At 47.7% G+C, this 15,781-nt stretch overlaps 1 protein-coding gene across 23 annotated transcripts in view; it reads left to right on the top strand.

Moving 5' to 3' along the window:
- Positions 1–15,781, top strand: part of LOC130274049 (ethanolaminephosphotransferase 1-like) — a 400,414-nt gene that overhangs the window by 211,684 nt on the left and 172,949 nt on the right. The gene's annotated exons all lie outside the window — the stretch shown is intronic.

Below are 15,781 nucleotides of genomic sequence, written 5' to 3'. Positions count from 1 at the left end.
GAATCATCTGCTATCCAGACATTTTCCACTAGTAATCCGGATTTTTATCTGATTATGTCCAGAACTTCTACTCTTGATGATTTCCAGGACTGTATAGAAAGGGAATTGATTTCCCTGGCATAGATCCCCTCCCTCTCTAACTATAATCTATCTTTCAAAGAAAAAAACACCCTGAGAGAGTTGAAGGATATTGTTACGCCGAGCGCTCCGGGTCCCCGCTCCTCCCCGGAGCGCTCGCTTCACTCCCTCCGCTGCAGCGCTCCAGTCACGTCCTCTGACCCGGGGCGCTGCGATCCTGCTGCCAGCCGGGATGCGATTCGCGATGCGGGTAGCGCCCGCTCGCGATGCGCACCCCGGCTCCCCTACCTGACTCGCTCCCCGTCTGTTCTGTCCCGGCGCGCGCGGCCCCGCTCCCTAGGGCGCGCGCGCGCCGGGTCTCTGCGATTTAAAGGGCCACTGCGCCGCTGATTGGCGCAGTGGTTCCAATTAGGGTTTTCACCTGTGCACTTCCCTATATTACCTCACTTCCCTTGCACTCCCTTGCCGGATCTTGTTGCCTTAGTGCCAGTGAAAGCGTTCCTTGTGTGTTCCTTGCCTGTGTTTCCAGACCTTCTGCCGTTGCCCCTGACTACGATCCTTGCTGCCTGCCCCGACCTTCTGCTACGTCCGACCTTGCTTCTGCCTACTCCCTTGTACCGCGCCTATCTTCAGCAGCCAGAGAGGTGAGCCGTTGCTAGTGGATACGACCTGGTCACTACCGCCGCAGCAAGACCATCCCGCTTTGCGGCGGGCTCTGGTGAAAACCAGTAGTGGCTTAGAACCGGTCCACTAGCACGGTCCACGCCAATCCCTCTCTGGCACAGAGGGTCCACTACCTGCCAGCCGGCATCGTGACAGTAGATCCGGCCATGGATCCCGCTGAAGTTCCTCTGCCAGTTGTCGCTGACCTCACCACGGTGGTCGCCCAGCAGTCACAACAGATAGCGCAACAAGGCCAACAGCTGTCTCAACTGACCGTTATGCTACAACAGTTGCTACCACAGCTTCAGCAGTCATCTCCTCCGCCAGCTCCTGCACCTCCTCCGCAGCGAGTGGCCGCTCCTGGGATACGCTTATCCTTGCCGGATAAATTTGATGGGGACTCTAAGTTTTGCCGTGGCTTTCTTTCCCAATGTTCCCTGCATCTGGAGATGATGTCGGACCTGTTTCCCACTGAAAGGTCTAAGGTGGCTTTCGTAGTCAGTCTTCTGTCCGGAAAAGCCCTGTCATGGGCCACACCGCTCTGGGACCGCAATGACCCCGTCACTGCCTCTGTACACTCCTTCTTCTCGGAAATCCGAAGTGTCTTTGAGGAACCTGCCCGAGCCTCTTCTGCTGAGACTGCCCTGTTGAACCTGGTCCAGGGTAATTCTTCCGTTGGCGAGTATGCTGTACAATTCCGTACACTTGCTTCAGAATTGTCCTGGAATAATGAGGCCCTCTGCGCGACCTTCAAAAAAGGCCTATCCAGCAACATTAAAGATGTTCTGGCCGCACGAGAAATTCCTGCTAATCTACATGAACTTATTCACCTAGCCACTCGCATTGACATGCGTTTTTCTGAAAGGCGTCAGGAACTCCGCCAAGATATGGACTCTGTTCGCACGAGGCGTTTCGTCTCCTCGGCTCCTCTCTCCTCTGGTCCCCTGCAATCTGTTCCTGTGCCTCCCGCCGTGGAGGCTATGCAGGTCGACCGGTCTCGCCTGACACCTCAAGAGAGGACACGACGCCGTATGGAGAACCTCTGCCTGTACTGTGCTAGTACCGAACACTTCCTGAGGGATTGTCCTATCCGTCCTCCCCGCCTGGAAAGACGTACGCTGACTCCGCACAAAGGTGAGACAGTCCTTGATGTCTACTCTGCTTCTCCACGTCTTACTGTGCCTGTGCGGATGTCTGCCTCTGCCTTCTCCTTCTCTACAGTGGCCTTCTTGGACTCTGGATCTGCAGGAAATTTTATTTTGGCCTCTCTCGTCAACAGGTTCAACATCCCAGTGACCAGTCTCGCCAGACCCCTCTACATCAATTGTGTAAATAATGAAAGATTGGACTGTACCATACGTTTCCGCACGGAGCCCCTTCTTATGAGCATCGGATCTCATCATGAGAGGATTGAACTTTTGGTCCTCCCCAATTGCACCTCGGAGATTCTCCTTGGACTTCCCTGGCTTCAACTTCATTCCCCAACCCTGGATTGGTCCACTGGGGAGATCAAGAGTTGGGGGTCCTCTTGTTCCAAGAACTGTCTAAAACCGGTTCCCAGTAACCCTTGCCGTAACTCTGTGGTTCCTCCAGTAACCGGTCTCCCTAAGGCCTATATGGACTTCGCGGATGTTTTCTGCAAAAAACAAGCTGAGACTCTACCTCCTCACAGGCCTTATGATTGCCCTATCGACCTCCTCCCGGGTACTACTCCACCCCGGGGCAGAATTTATCCTCTCTCTGCCCCAGAGACTCTTGCCATGTCCGAATACGTCCAGGAGAATCTAAAAAAGGGCTTTATCCGTAAATCCTCCTCTCCTGCCGGAGCCGGATTTTTCTTTGTGTCCAAAAAAGATGGCTCCCTACGTCCTTGCATTGACTACCGCGGTCTTAATAAAATCACGGTTAAGAACCGCTACCCCTTACCCCTCATCTCTGAACTCTTTGATCGCCTCCAAGGTGCCCACATCTTCACTAAATTGGACTTAAGAGGCGCCTATAACCTCATCCGCATCAGAGAGGGGGACGAGTGGAAAACGGCATTTAACACCAGAGATGGACACTTTGAGTATCTGGTCATGCCCTTTGGACTGTGCAATGCCCCTGCCGTCTTCCAAGACTTTGTCAATGAAATTTTTCGTGATCTGTTATACTCCTGTGTTGTGGTATATCTGGACGATATCCTAATTTTTTCTGCCAATCTAGAAGAACACCGCCAGCATGTCCGTATGGTTCTTCAGAGACTTCGTGACAACCAACTCTATGCCAAAATTGAGAAATGTCTGTTTGAATGCCAATCTCTTCCTTTTCTAGGATATTTGGTCTCTGGCCAGGGACTACAGATGGATCCAGACAAACTCTCTGCCGTCTTAAATTGGCCACGCCCCTCCGGACTCCGTGCTATCCAACGCTTTTTGGGGTTCGCCAATTATTACAGGCAATTTATTCCACATTTTTCTACCATTGTGGCTCCTATCGTGGCTTTAACCAAGAAAAATGCTGATCCCAAGTCCTGGCCTCCTCAAGCAGAAGACTCCTTTAAACGACTCAAGTCTGCCTTTTCTTCGGCTCCCGTGCTCTCCAGACCTGACCCTTCCAAACCCTTCCTATTGGAGGTTGATGCCTCCTCAGTAGGAGCTGGAGCTGTTCTTCTACAAAAAAATCCTTCCGGGCATGCTGTCACTTGTGGTTTTTTCTCTAGGACCTTCTCTCCAGCGGAGAGGAACTACTCCATCGGGGATCGAGAGCTTCTAGCCATTAAATTAGCACTTGAGGAATGGAGGCATCTGCTGGAGGGATCAAGATTTCCTGTTATTATCTACACCGACCACAAGAACCTCTCCTACCTCCAGTCGGCCCAACGGCTGAATCCTCGCCAGGCCCGGTGGTCTCTGTTCTTTGCCCGATTTAATTTTGAGATTCACTTTCGTCCTGCCGATAAGAACATTAGGGCCGATGCTCTCTCTCGTTCCTCGGATGCCTCAGAAGTTGATCTCCCTCCGCAACACATCATTCCACCTGACTGCCTGATCTCCACTTCTCCTGCCTCCATCAGGCAGACTCCTCCAGGAAAGACCTTTGTTTCTCCACGCCAACGCCTCGGAATCCTCAAATGGGGTCACTCCTCCCATCTCGCAGGTCATGCGGGCATCAAGAAATCTGTGCAACTCATCTCCCGCTTCTATTGGTGGCCGACTCTGGAGACGGATGTTGGGGACTTTGTGCGAGCCTGCACTATCTGTGCCCGGGATAAGACTCCTCGCCAGAAGCCCGCTGGTTTTCTTCATCCTCTGCCTGTCCCCGAACAGCCTTGGTCTCTGATTGGTATGGATTTTATTACTGATTTACCCCCTTCCCGTGGCAACACCGTTATTTGGGTGGTCGTTGATCGATTCTCCAAAATGGCACATTTCATCCCTCTTCCTGGTCTTCCTTCTGCGCCTCAGTTGGCTAAACAATTTTTTGTACACATTTTTCGTCTTCACGGGTTGCCTACGCAGATTGTCTCGGATAGAGGGGTCCAATTCGTGTCTAAATTCTGGAGGGCTCTCTGTAAACAACTCAAGATTAAATTAAATTTTTCCTCTGCATATCATCCCCAGTCCAATGGACAAGTAGAAAGAATTAACCAGATCCTGGGTGATTATTTGCGACATTTTGTTTCCTCCCGCCAGGATGACTGGGCAGATCTCCTTCCATGGGCCGAATTTTCGTATAACTTCAGGGTCTCTGAATCTTCCTCCAAATCCCCATTTTTCGTGGTGTACGGCCGTCACCCTCTTCCCCCCCTCCCTACCCCCTTGCCCTCTGGTCTGCCCGCTGTGGATGAAATTTCTCGTGACCTTTCCATTATATGGAGAGAGACCCAAAATTCTCTCTTACAGGCTTCTTCACGCATGAAGAGGTTCGCGGATAAGAAAAGAAGAGCTCCCCCCGTTTTTTCCCCTGGAGACAAGGTATGGCTCTCCGCTAAATATGTCCGCTTCCGTGTCCCTAGCTACAAGTTGGGACCACGCTATCTTGGTCCTTTCAAAATTTTGTGTCAAATTAATCCTGTCTCTTATAAACTTCTTCTTCCTCCTTCTCTTCGTATCCCTAATGCCTTTCACGTCTCTCTTCTCAAACCACTCATCCTCAACCGTTTTTCTCCCAAATCTGTTCCTCCCACTCCTGTTTCCGGCTCCTCGGACGTCTTCTCGGTCAAGGAAATTTTGGCTGCCAAAAAGGTCAGAGGGAAAAATTTTTTTTTGGTGGACTGGGAGGGTTGTGGTCCTGAAGAGAGATCCTGGGAACCTGAGGACAACATCCTTGACAAAAGTCTGCTCCTCAGGTTCTCAGGCTCCAAGAAGAGGGGGAGACCCAAGGGGGGGGGTACTGTTACGCCGAGCGCTCCGGGTCCCCGCTCCTCCCCGGAGCGCTCGCTTCACTCCCTCCGCTGCAGCGCTCCGGTCACGTCCTCTGACCCGGGGCGCTGCGATCCTGCTGCCAGCCGGGATGCGATTCGCGATGCGGGTAGCGCCCGCTCGCGATGCGCACCCCGGCTCCCCTACCTGACTCGCTCCCCGTCTGTTCTGTCCCGGCGCGCGCGGCCCCGCTCCCTAGGGCGCGCGCGCGCCGGGTCTCTGCGATTTAAAGGGCCACTGCGCCGCTGATTGGCGCAGTGGTTCCAATTAGGGTTTTCACCTGTGCACTTCCCTATATTACCTCACTTCCCTTGCACTCCCTTGCCGGATCTTGTTGCCTTAGTGCCAGTGAAAGCGTTCCTTGTGTGTTCCTTGCCTGTGTTTCCAGACCTTCTGCCGTTGCCCCTGACTACGATCCTTGCTGCCTGCCCCGACCTTCTGCTACGTCCGACCTTGCTTCTGCCTACTCCCTTGTACCGCGCCTATCTTCAGCAGCCAGAGAGGTGAGCCGTTGCTAGTGGATACGACCTGGTCACTACCGCCGCAGCAAGACCATCCCGCTTTGCGGCGGGCTCTGGTGAAAACCAGTAGTGGCTTAGAACCGGTCCACTAGCACGGTCCACGCCAATCCCTCTCTGGCACAGAGGGTCCACTACCTGCCAGCCGGCATCGTGACAGATATTATCATGTGTGAGACAGATAAGGAGGGGTGGGGGGCGGGTGTAATTATTGATAAAGGGCTTTACCGCAAATTAAATCTTGAAATATTGACAGATGGTATGTCATATAAAAAAAAAAAAAAAATAAACACTATCCAAAAACCCAACATTGGTTTCTAGGGAAAAATTGGAGGAACTTGTGAATCTTGGGGAGAGGAGTGTTGTGTGTGTGTGTGTTTTTTTTTTTTTTTTTCTACGGGAAGCAAGCTGATTATATAAAAATAAAACATCCTGTATATTTCACTCCCTCCCTTAGATTCACAAGGAGGTTTATCCTCCTCCAATGAGACCAAAAGGTGCGGGTAGCCTCCCTTATCCCCTTAACGACAATGGATGTAAATGTACGCCATGGTGCCGTGGTACTTAACGCACCATGACATACATTTACGCTCTGCCATCACCGGCATGTGTGGCAGGTCCCGACTGCTATCAGCAGCCAGGGACCCACCGGTAAAGGCATTCATCCGCGATCGCGCGGATGTCCGCCATTAACCCCTCAGATGCCGTGATCAATACAGATCACGGCATCTGCGGCAGTGTGGTACTTTAAATGGATGATCGGATTGCTCACAGCGCTGCCGCGGGGATCCGATCATCCAGCATGGCAGCCAGAGGTCCCCTCACCTGGCTCCGGCTGTCTCCCGGGGGCCTTCTGCTCTGGTCTGAGATCGAGGAGACCAGAGCAGAAGATCACGATAACACTGATCATTGCTATGCCCTATGCATAGCAGTGAACAGTATTAGCAATCAAATGATTGCTATAAATAGTCCCCCTATGGGAACAATTAACCCCTTAAGGACTCAGGTTTTTTCCGTTTTTGCACTTTCGTTTTTTCCTCCTTACCTTTTAAAAATCATAACCCTTTCAATTTTCCACCTAAAAATCCATATTATGGCTTATTTTTTGCGGTGCCAATTCTACTTTGCAGTGACATTAGTCTTTTTACCCAAAAATGCACGGCGAAACGGAAAAAAAAATCATTGTGCGACAAAATCGAAGAAAAAATGCCATTTTGTAACTTTTTGGGGCTTCCGTTTCTACGCACTGCATATTTTGGTAAAAATTACACCTTATTATTCTGTAGGTCCATACGGTTAAAATGATACCCTACTTACATAGGTTTGATTTTGTCGCACTTCTGGAAAAAATCATAACTACATGCAGGAAAATTGATATGTTTAAAAATGTCATCTTCTGACCCCTATAACTTTTTTATTTTTCCATGTACAGGGCGGTATGAGGACTCATTTTTTGCGCCGTGATCTCAAGTTTTTATCGATATGATTTTTGTTTTGATCGGACTTTTTGATCACTTTTTATTCATTTTTTAATGGTATAAAAAGTGACCAAAATCACACACTGATCTCTTGCACAGATCACTGGCGTGTATTAACACGCCTGTGAGCAATGTTATCGGCGCTTGACTGCTCCTGCCTGGATCTCAGGCACGGAGCAGTCATTCGCCGATCGGACACCGAGGAGGCAGGTAAGGGCCCTTCCGGTGTCCTGTAAGCTGTTCGGGACGCCGCGATTTCACCGCGGCGGTCCCGAACAGTCCAACTGAGCAGCCGGGTCACTTTCACTTTCACTTTAGAAGCGGCGGTCAGCTTTGACCGCCACTTCTAAAGGGTTAATACCGCACATCACCGCGATCGGCGATGTGAGGTATTAGCCGCGGGTCACGGCCGTTGATGAGCGCCAGGACCGACGCGATATGATGCGGGATCGCGGTGCGTCGTTAAGGGGTTAAAGTGTAAAAAAAAAAAAAAAAAAAGTCAAAAAAGCGTAAAAAAAATGAATACACATATTTGGTATCGCCGCGTGCATTAAAAGTCTGAACTATTAAAATATATTGTTAAATATTATGAGAAACCATTGAACAATGTAAAAGATCAGTGTGTGCAGTGTTATAGCCCCCTATAGGCGCTATAACACTGCAAAAAAAAGGGGAAAAAAGTGCCAGATAATGTACTTTATATAAGTTATACATTTTTGTTGATACATCCAGCTTTTTGTGAAAAACTCTAAAATATTGTGGAAAAATAAGAACTTTTTTGGCTTTAACTCCTTTAACTCCTTCCCTAATTAAAGTTTGAACCACCCCCTTTTCCCATTTAAAAAAAAACTGTTTAAATAAAAATAAACATGTGATATCGCCGTATGCGGAAATGTCCTAATTAGGGATGTCCCGATACCGATACTAGTATCGGTATCGGGGCCGATACTAGCCATTTGCATGGTATCGGGGACTCGTTTAATGTCCCAGATACCATGTCCGATACCAGGTGCCACTCCGCTGCCCCGTTCTCCCATCCTTCCGTCCGCATCACAGTGTTCCATGGAGGAGCATGTGACACACACGTCACTCCACTTCCTCCCCTGCGCCCAGCGTAACGCTACGGAGGAAGCAGTGACGTATATGTCACATGCTCCTCCATAGGACGCCATCAGGAGGACTGGAGAACAGTGACATAGGACTCCATCGGGAGGACGGGACAGTGGAGCGGCAGCACCTGACAGAGGACAGCCACAGATGAGCTGTCTGCATGGAGGGGGCTGCTACTAATGTCTACAGGGGGGCCTGCTGTTGCTGTCTTAAGGGGGGCCCTGCTGTCTTCAGGGGGAAGGAGGGGGGCTGCTGTCTAAACGGTGAGCCCTGCTGTCTACAGGGAGGGGGGGGAGGGGAGGCTGCTGTCTAAACGGGGGCCCCTGCTGCTGCTGTCTAAAGGGGGCCTGCTGCTGTTTAAATGGGGGCCCACTGTCTAAAGGGGGTTTGTGGTCTACAGGGGGGTTGCTACTAATGTCTCCAGGGGGGGCTACAGTCTACAGGGGGGCTGCTGTTTACAAGGGGGGGCTGCTGTCTACAGGGGGGCTGCTGTCTACAGGGGGGCTGCTGTCTACAGGGGGGCTGCTGTCTACAGGGGGGGGGGGCTGCTGCTAATGTCTGCAAGGGGATACTACCTACTATTAAAGACAATCTTACAGCAGAGTCACCTGCACTAACTTGAATTTATAGGTAGATAGTACAGGTGACCCGGTTTCTACCGCTGCTCACCATGTGGTCATAGGTCTCGCAGCGAATGCAAATTCCCTGTTCTGTCCAATGGAGAAGAGAAAAATCTTGGCTCATACTAGAGCAGCCGCCTCTATTATACACAACAAGGAACCCACATACCAACATGGTAAACAGCGCCAGAAACCGCGTCACCCTGCTGTCAGATTCCCTTTAAAATCAAAGTACTTATAATTGGTATCAGCGAGTACTAAAATGAAAGTATCTGTACTCATACTCGGTCTTAAAAAAATGGTATCGGGACATCCCTAGTCCGAATTATAAAAATATATAATTAATTAAACCATACGGTCTATGGCATACGCGCAAAAAAAATTGTGTATTTTTGGTCACTTTTTATGTCATGAAAAAATTTATAAAAAGCGATCAAAAAGTCCGATCAATACAAAAATAGTACAGCTAAAAACTTGAGATCACAGCGCAAAAAAATTGCTCATATCGCCCCATACGCCCAATACGCAGAAAAATAAAAAAAGTTATAGGGGTCAGAAGATGACAATTTCAAATATATAAATTTTCCTGCATGTAGTTATGCTTTTTCCAGAAGTACGACAAAATCAAACCTACATAAGTAGGGTATCATTTTAATCAAATGGACCTACAGAATAAAGGGAAGGTGTCATTTTTACCGAAAAATGTACTGTGTAGAAATGGAAGCCCCCAAAATTTACAAAATGGCGTTTTTTGTTTTTTTTCAATTTTGTCTCACAATTATTTTTTTTCCCATTTCGCCATAGATTTTTGGGTAAAATGACTGATGTCATTACAAAGTAGAATTGGTGGCGCAAAAAATAAGCCATCATATGGATTTTTAGGTGCAAAATTCAAAGAGTTATGATTTTTTAAAGGTAAGGAGGAAAAAACGAAAATGGAAAAACCCGTGTCCTTAAGGGGTTAATCGTATTGACCCACAGAATAAAGAAAACATGTAATTTTTATCATAAAGTGTACAGCATGAAAACAAAACCTTCCAAAATTTGCTAAATTGCAGTTTTCTTTTCAATTTTCCCACATAAATAATATTTGTTTGGCTGCGCCATACATTTTATGGTAAAATAAGTGATGTAATTACAAAGTACAATTGGTGACGCAAAAAACAAGCCCTCATATGAGTCTGTGGATGGAAATATAAAAGCGAAAATGCAAAAATAAAATTGGTCTGGTCCTAAAGGGCAAAATGGGCCTGGTCCTTAACCCCTTAACGACGCCGGATGTAAATGTACGTCCTGGTGAGCTGGTACTTAACGCATTAGGATGTACATTTACGTCCTATACATAACAGCGAGCATCGGAGTGATGCTTGGGTCATGCGCGGCAGGTCCCTGCTGCTGATAGCAGCCAGGGACCCGCCGGTAATGGCGGACATCCGCAATCGCCCAGATGTCCGCCATTAACCCCTCAGGTGCTGTGATGCCGTGGTTTATAGAGATCACGGCATCTGCAGCATTGCGGTCACTAAAATGGATGATCGGATCTCCCACAGCACTGCTGCGGCGATCCGTTCATCCAGAACGGCAGATGGAGGTCCCCTTACCTGCCTCCGCTGCTTTCCACGGGTCTTCTGCTCTGGTCTGCGATCAAGCAGACCAGAGCAGAAGATGACCGATAATACTGATCAGTGCTATGTCCTATGCATAGCACTGAACAGTATTAGCATTCGCATGGGGACTATTATAGTGTAAAAATAAAAGCTAAAAAAAGTTTAAACAAAATGTTAATGATACCGTATGGTGAACGGTGTGAACGTAAAAAATAAAAAAGTCCAAAATAGCTGCTTTTTTTTTATAACATTTTATTCCCCCAAAAAATTATAAAAAATGTATTAAGTTTTATGCAAGCAAATGGTATCAATAAAGAGTACAGATCACGGCGCAAAAAATGAGCCCTTATACCGCCGCTTATACAGAAAATGAAAAAGTTATAGGACATCAAAGGGGGATTTTAAACGTACTAATTTGGTTAAACAGTTTGCGATTTTTTTGAAGTGCAATAGTAATAGAAAAGTACGTTATCATGGGTATCATTTTAATCGTATTGACCCAAAGAATAAAGAACACATGTCATTTTTACCGTAAATTTTACAGCGTGAAAACGAAACCTTCCAAAATTTGCAAAATTGTGGTTTTTCTTTTTAATTTGCCCACACACATAGTATTTTTTTGGTTGAGCCATACATTTTATGGTAAAGTGAGTGATTGCAGTACAACAGACAACTGGGCATGGAAAAAACAAGCCCTCATACTAGTCTGTGGATGAAAATATAAAAGAGTTATGATTTTTTGAAGGCGTGGAGGAAAAAACGAAAACGTAAAAATAAAATTGTCCTTAACCTGTTGGGGACGAAGGGCGTATGCATACGCCCTTGTGTCCTGGTACTTAAGGACGAAGGGCGTATCCATACGCCCGTGGGAATTTCGGCCCCCGCCGCGCGCCGGGCGGGGACCGGGCCGGGGTGACTGCTGATATCTATCAGCAGGCACCCCGTGCAAATGCCCAGGGGGGTCATTAGACCCCCCCATGTCGGCGATCGGCGCAAATCGCAAGTGAATTCACACTTGCGATTTGCGCCGATTCCGGGTCATTACGGGTCTATGGTGACCCGGAATAGAAGGGGGATCGCGGGTGTCTAAGACACCCACGATCCCCCTAAAGCGATAGGAGGTTTACTTTCGTTTTCCCCGTCCTGCCCTCGCACAATAGGCGGGGCAGAACGGGGAAAACGAAGAGGAGCGGCGCCGGAGTCCACTTACCCCTCCGGAGGCAGCGGAGCTACGGGAATCGGCGGCGGCGACGGAGATCTGCGGCGGCGTGCGGCAGAAGAGGACGGCTCCCGGATGCGACGGAAGCCGGTGAGTAGTTGCATAGCAACATCTAGAGGGCTACAGTCTGAGACCACTATAGTGGTCTCTAGACTGTAGCCCTCCAGATGTTGCAAAACTACAACTCCCAGCATGCCCAGACAGCTGTTTGCTGTGTGGGCATGCTGGAATTTGTAGTTTTGCAACAGCTGGAGGTCTGCAGTTTAGAGACCACTGCACAGTGATCTCTATACTGCTCTCTAGATCTTGCAAAACTACAACTCCCAGCATGCCCACACAGCTGTTTGCTGTCTGGGCATGCTGGGAGTTGTAGTTTTGCAACATCTGGAGGTCCACAGTTTGGAGATCACTGTTCAGTGGTCTCTAAATTGTAGCACTCCAGATGTTGCAAAACTACAAATTCCAGCATGCCCACACAGCAAACAGCTGTCTCGGCATGCTGGGAGTTGTAGTTGCGTACCTCCAGCTGTTGCATAACTACATCACCCTTCTGTGATCAGACATGCTGGGAATTGTAGTTTTGCAACAGCTGGAGGCACACTGGTTGGAAAATACTGAGTTAGGTAACAGAACCCAACTCAATATTTTCCAACCAGTGTGCCTCCAACTGTTTCAAAACTACAACTCCCAGCATGTACTGACAGACCGTGCATGCTGGGAGTTGTAGTTTTGCAACAGCTGGAGGCTCACTGGTTGGAAAATACTGAGTTAGGTAACAGAACCTAACTGAAGGTTTTCCAACCAGTGTGCCTCCAGCTGTTGCAAAACTACAACTCCCAGCATGTACTGACAGACCGTGCAGACCGCAGCGCAAATTCCTAGCGGGAAACTCACCGTAACCCGCCAGTGTGAATGTACCCTAAAAACACTACACTACACTACACTACCACCTAATAAAGGGTAAAACACTACATATACACCCCCTTACACTGTCCCCCCCCCCCCCCCCCAATAAAAATAAAAAACGTATTGTACAGCAGTGTTTCCAAAACGGAGCCTCCAGCTGTTGCAAAACAACAACTCCCAGCATTTCCGGACAGCCACTGATTGTCCAGGCATGCTGGGAGTTTAGCAACAGCTGGAGGCACCCTGTTTGGTAATCACTGGCGTAGAATACCCCTATGTCCACCCCTGTGCAATCCCTAATTTAGTCCTCAAATGCGCATGGTGCTCTCTCACTTTGGAGCCCTGTCGTATTTCAAGGAAACAGTTTAGGGCCACATATGGGGTATTTCCGTACTCGGGAGAAATTGCACTACAAATTTTGGGGGGCTTTTTCTCCTTTTACCCCTTATGAAAAGGAAAAGTTGGGGTCTACACCAGCCTGTTAGTGTAAAAAAAAAAAAAATTTTACACTAACATGCTGGTGTTGCCCCTTACTTTTTATTTTCACAAGAGGTAAAAGGAAAAAAAGACCCCCAAAATTTGTAACGCAATTTCTGCTGAGTACGGAAATACCCCATATGTGGGCGTAAAATGCTCTGCGGGCGCACAACAAGGCTCAGGAGTGAGAGCGCACTATGTACATTTGAGGCCGAAATTGGTGATTTGCACAGGGGTGGCTGATTTTACAGCGGTTCTGACATAAATGCAAAATAATAAATACCCACATGTGACCCCATTTTGGAAACTACACCCCTCATGGAATGTAATAAGGGGTACAGTGAGCATTTACGCCCCACAGGGGTCTGACAGATTTTTGGAACAATGGTCTGTGAAAATGAAAAATTTAATTTTTTCGTTTGCACAGCCCACTGTTCCAAAGATCTGGCAAACACCAGTGGGGTGTAAATGCTCACTACACCCCTTATTACATTCCGTGAGGGGTGTAGTTTCCAAAATGGGGTCACATGTGGGGGGGTCCACTGTTCTGGCACCACGGGGGGGCTTTGTAAATGCACATGGCCCCCGACTTCCATTCCAAACAAATTATCTCTGTAAAAGCTCAATGGTGCTCCTTCTCTTCTGAGCATTGTAGTTCGCTCGTAGTGCACTTGACGTCCACATATGGGGTATTTCCATACTCCATACAAATTTTGGGGGGCATTTTCTCCTATTACCCTTTGTAAAAAAGTAAAATTTGGGGAAAAACCAGCATTTTAGTGGAAAAATATACTTTTTTCATTTACACATCCGACTTTAACAAAAAGTTGTCAAACACCTGTGGGGTGTTAAGGCTCACCGTACCCCTTGTTACGTTCCTTGAGGGGTGTCGTTTCCATAATAGTGTGCGATGTGTTTTTTTTTTTGCTGTCCTGGCACCATAGGGGCTTCCTAAATGGGACATGCCCCCCAAAAACCATTTCAGAAAAACTCACTCTCCTAAATCCCATTGTTGCTCCTTCGCTTCTGAGCCCTCTAGTGCACCCGCCGAACACTTGACATACACATATGAGGTATTTTCTTACTCGAGAGAAATTGGGTTACAAATTTTGAGAGAATTTTTTTCCTTTTACCCCTTGTAAAAATTCAAAAGCTGGGTCTACAAGAACATGCCAGTGTAAAAAATGAAGATTTTGAATTTTCTCCTTCACTTTGCTGCTATTCCTGTGAAACACCTAAAGGGTTAACACACTTACTGATTGTCATTTTGAATACTTTGAGGGGTGCAGTTTTTATAATGGGGTCATTTATTGGGTATTTCTCACCAGAAGACCCTTCAAATCCACTTCAAACCTGAACTGGTCCCTGAAAAATTCCGATTTTGAAAATTTTGCGAAAAATTGGAAAATTGCTGCTGAACTTTGAAGCCCCCTGATGTATTCCAAAAGCAAAAACTCGTCAATTTTATGATGCAAACATAAAGTAGATATATTGTATATGTGAATCAATACATAATTTATTTGGAATATCCATATTCCTTATAAGTAGAGAGCTTCAAAGTTAGAAAAATGCAAAATTTTCTAATTTTTCATGAAATTTTTGCATTTTTCACCTAGAAAGGATGCAAGTATCGCCGAAAATTTACCACCAACATAAAGTAGAATATGTCACGAAAAAACAATCTCGGAATCAAATTTATAAGTAAAAGCATCCCAGAGTTATTAATGCTTAAAGTGACAGTGGTCAGATTTGCAAAAAATGCTCTCGTCCTTAGGGTCATAATGGGCTCTGTCCCCAAGGGGTTAAAGCGCAATTGTCATGAAATTTTGGTGCAATAACCTGCGCACAGCCTTTGTACTGTGTGCAGGTGGTGGGTATAGCAATATTTTTACCTGAAATTTGCAAGCTTTCATGACTGCAAAAAATGCTTTTATTCAAAGCCACTGATGGTCAGATAGGCGTGGCGCGAGGTACGCGATGCCACGCCCACCCCCACGCCTACCCCGTATGTCAGCGCTGGGACCGCTGTGTGATTGACACACAGATCCCAGCGCATGCGCCCTTCAGCAAATCTAACCTCCGCGCCGCTGTGTGTCATCCAGCAAGCGCTTGCTCCTTCCGCTGTCTTCCTCCTCAGTGTGCCTGCGCAGTGCTAGGTGCAGAGAGCGCGCTTCCTCTCTGCACCTTGTATCGAGAACTAACCTGATTACGCACTAAGGAGGAAGACGGCGGTGGGAGCGAGCGCTTGCTGGATGACACACAGTGGCGCACAGGTTAGATTAGCTGAAGGGCGCATGCGCTGGGACCTGTGTGGCAATCACACAGCAGTCCTAGCGCAGATATATGGGGTGGGGGTGGGTGTGGCCAGTGGCGGGGCATCGCGTTCTTCGCACCACGCCTATCCGACCGCCAGTGGCTTTTTGCAGTCATGTAAGCCACCAAATATTAGGTAAAAATATTGCTATACCCACCACCTGCACACAGTACAAAGGCTGTGTGCAGGTTATTGCACCACAATTTCATGACAGTTGCACTTTAAGGCCCAAATAGGCTGAGTCCTTAAGGGGTTAAGGTGTTAATGAAAGACCATGTGCTTGGACAGATGTGTTACTCCAACCCCTAGTCTCCAAAATTCCTGGCTATCTAAGGGATACCAAGCATGATCTGGCATGTTTCCATCATTTTACATGGCAAAAACATTT

Source organism: Hyla sarda, chromosome 5, assembly GCF_029499605.1.
Source record: "Hyla sarda isolate aHylSar1 chromosome 5, aHylSar1.hap1, whole genome shotgun sequence".
Lineage (NCBI taxonomy): Eukaryota > Metazoa > Chordata > Amphibia > Anura > Hylidae > Hyla > Hyla sarda.
This window is presented reverse-complemented; position numbering and strand designations above follow the sequence as displayed.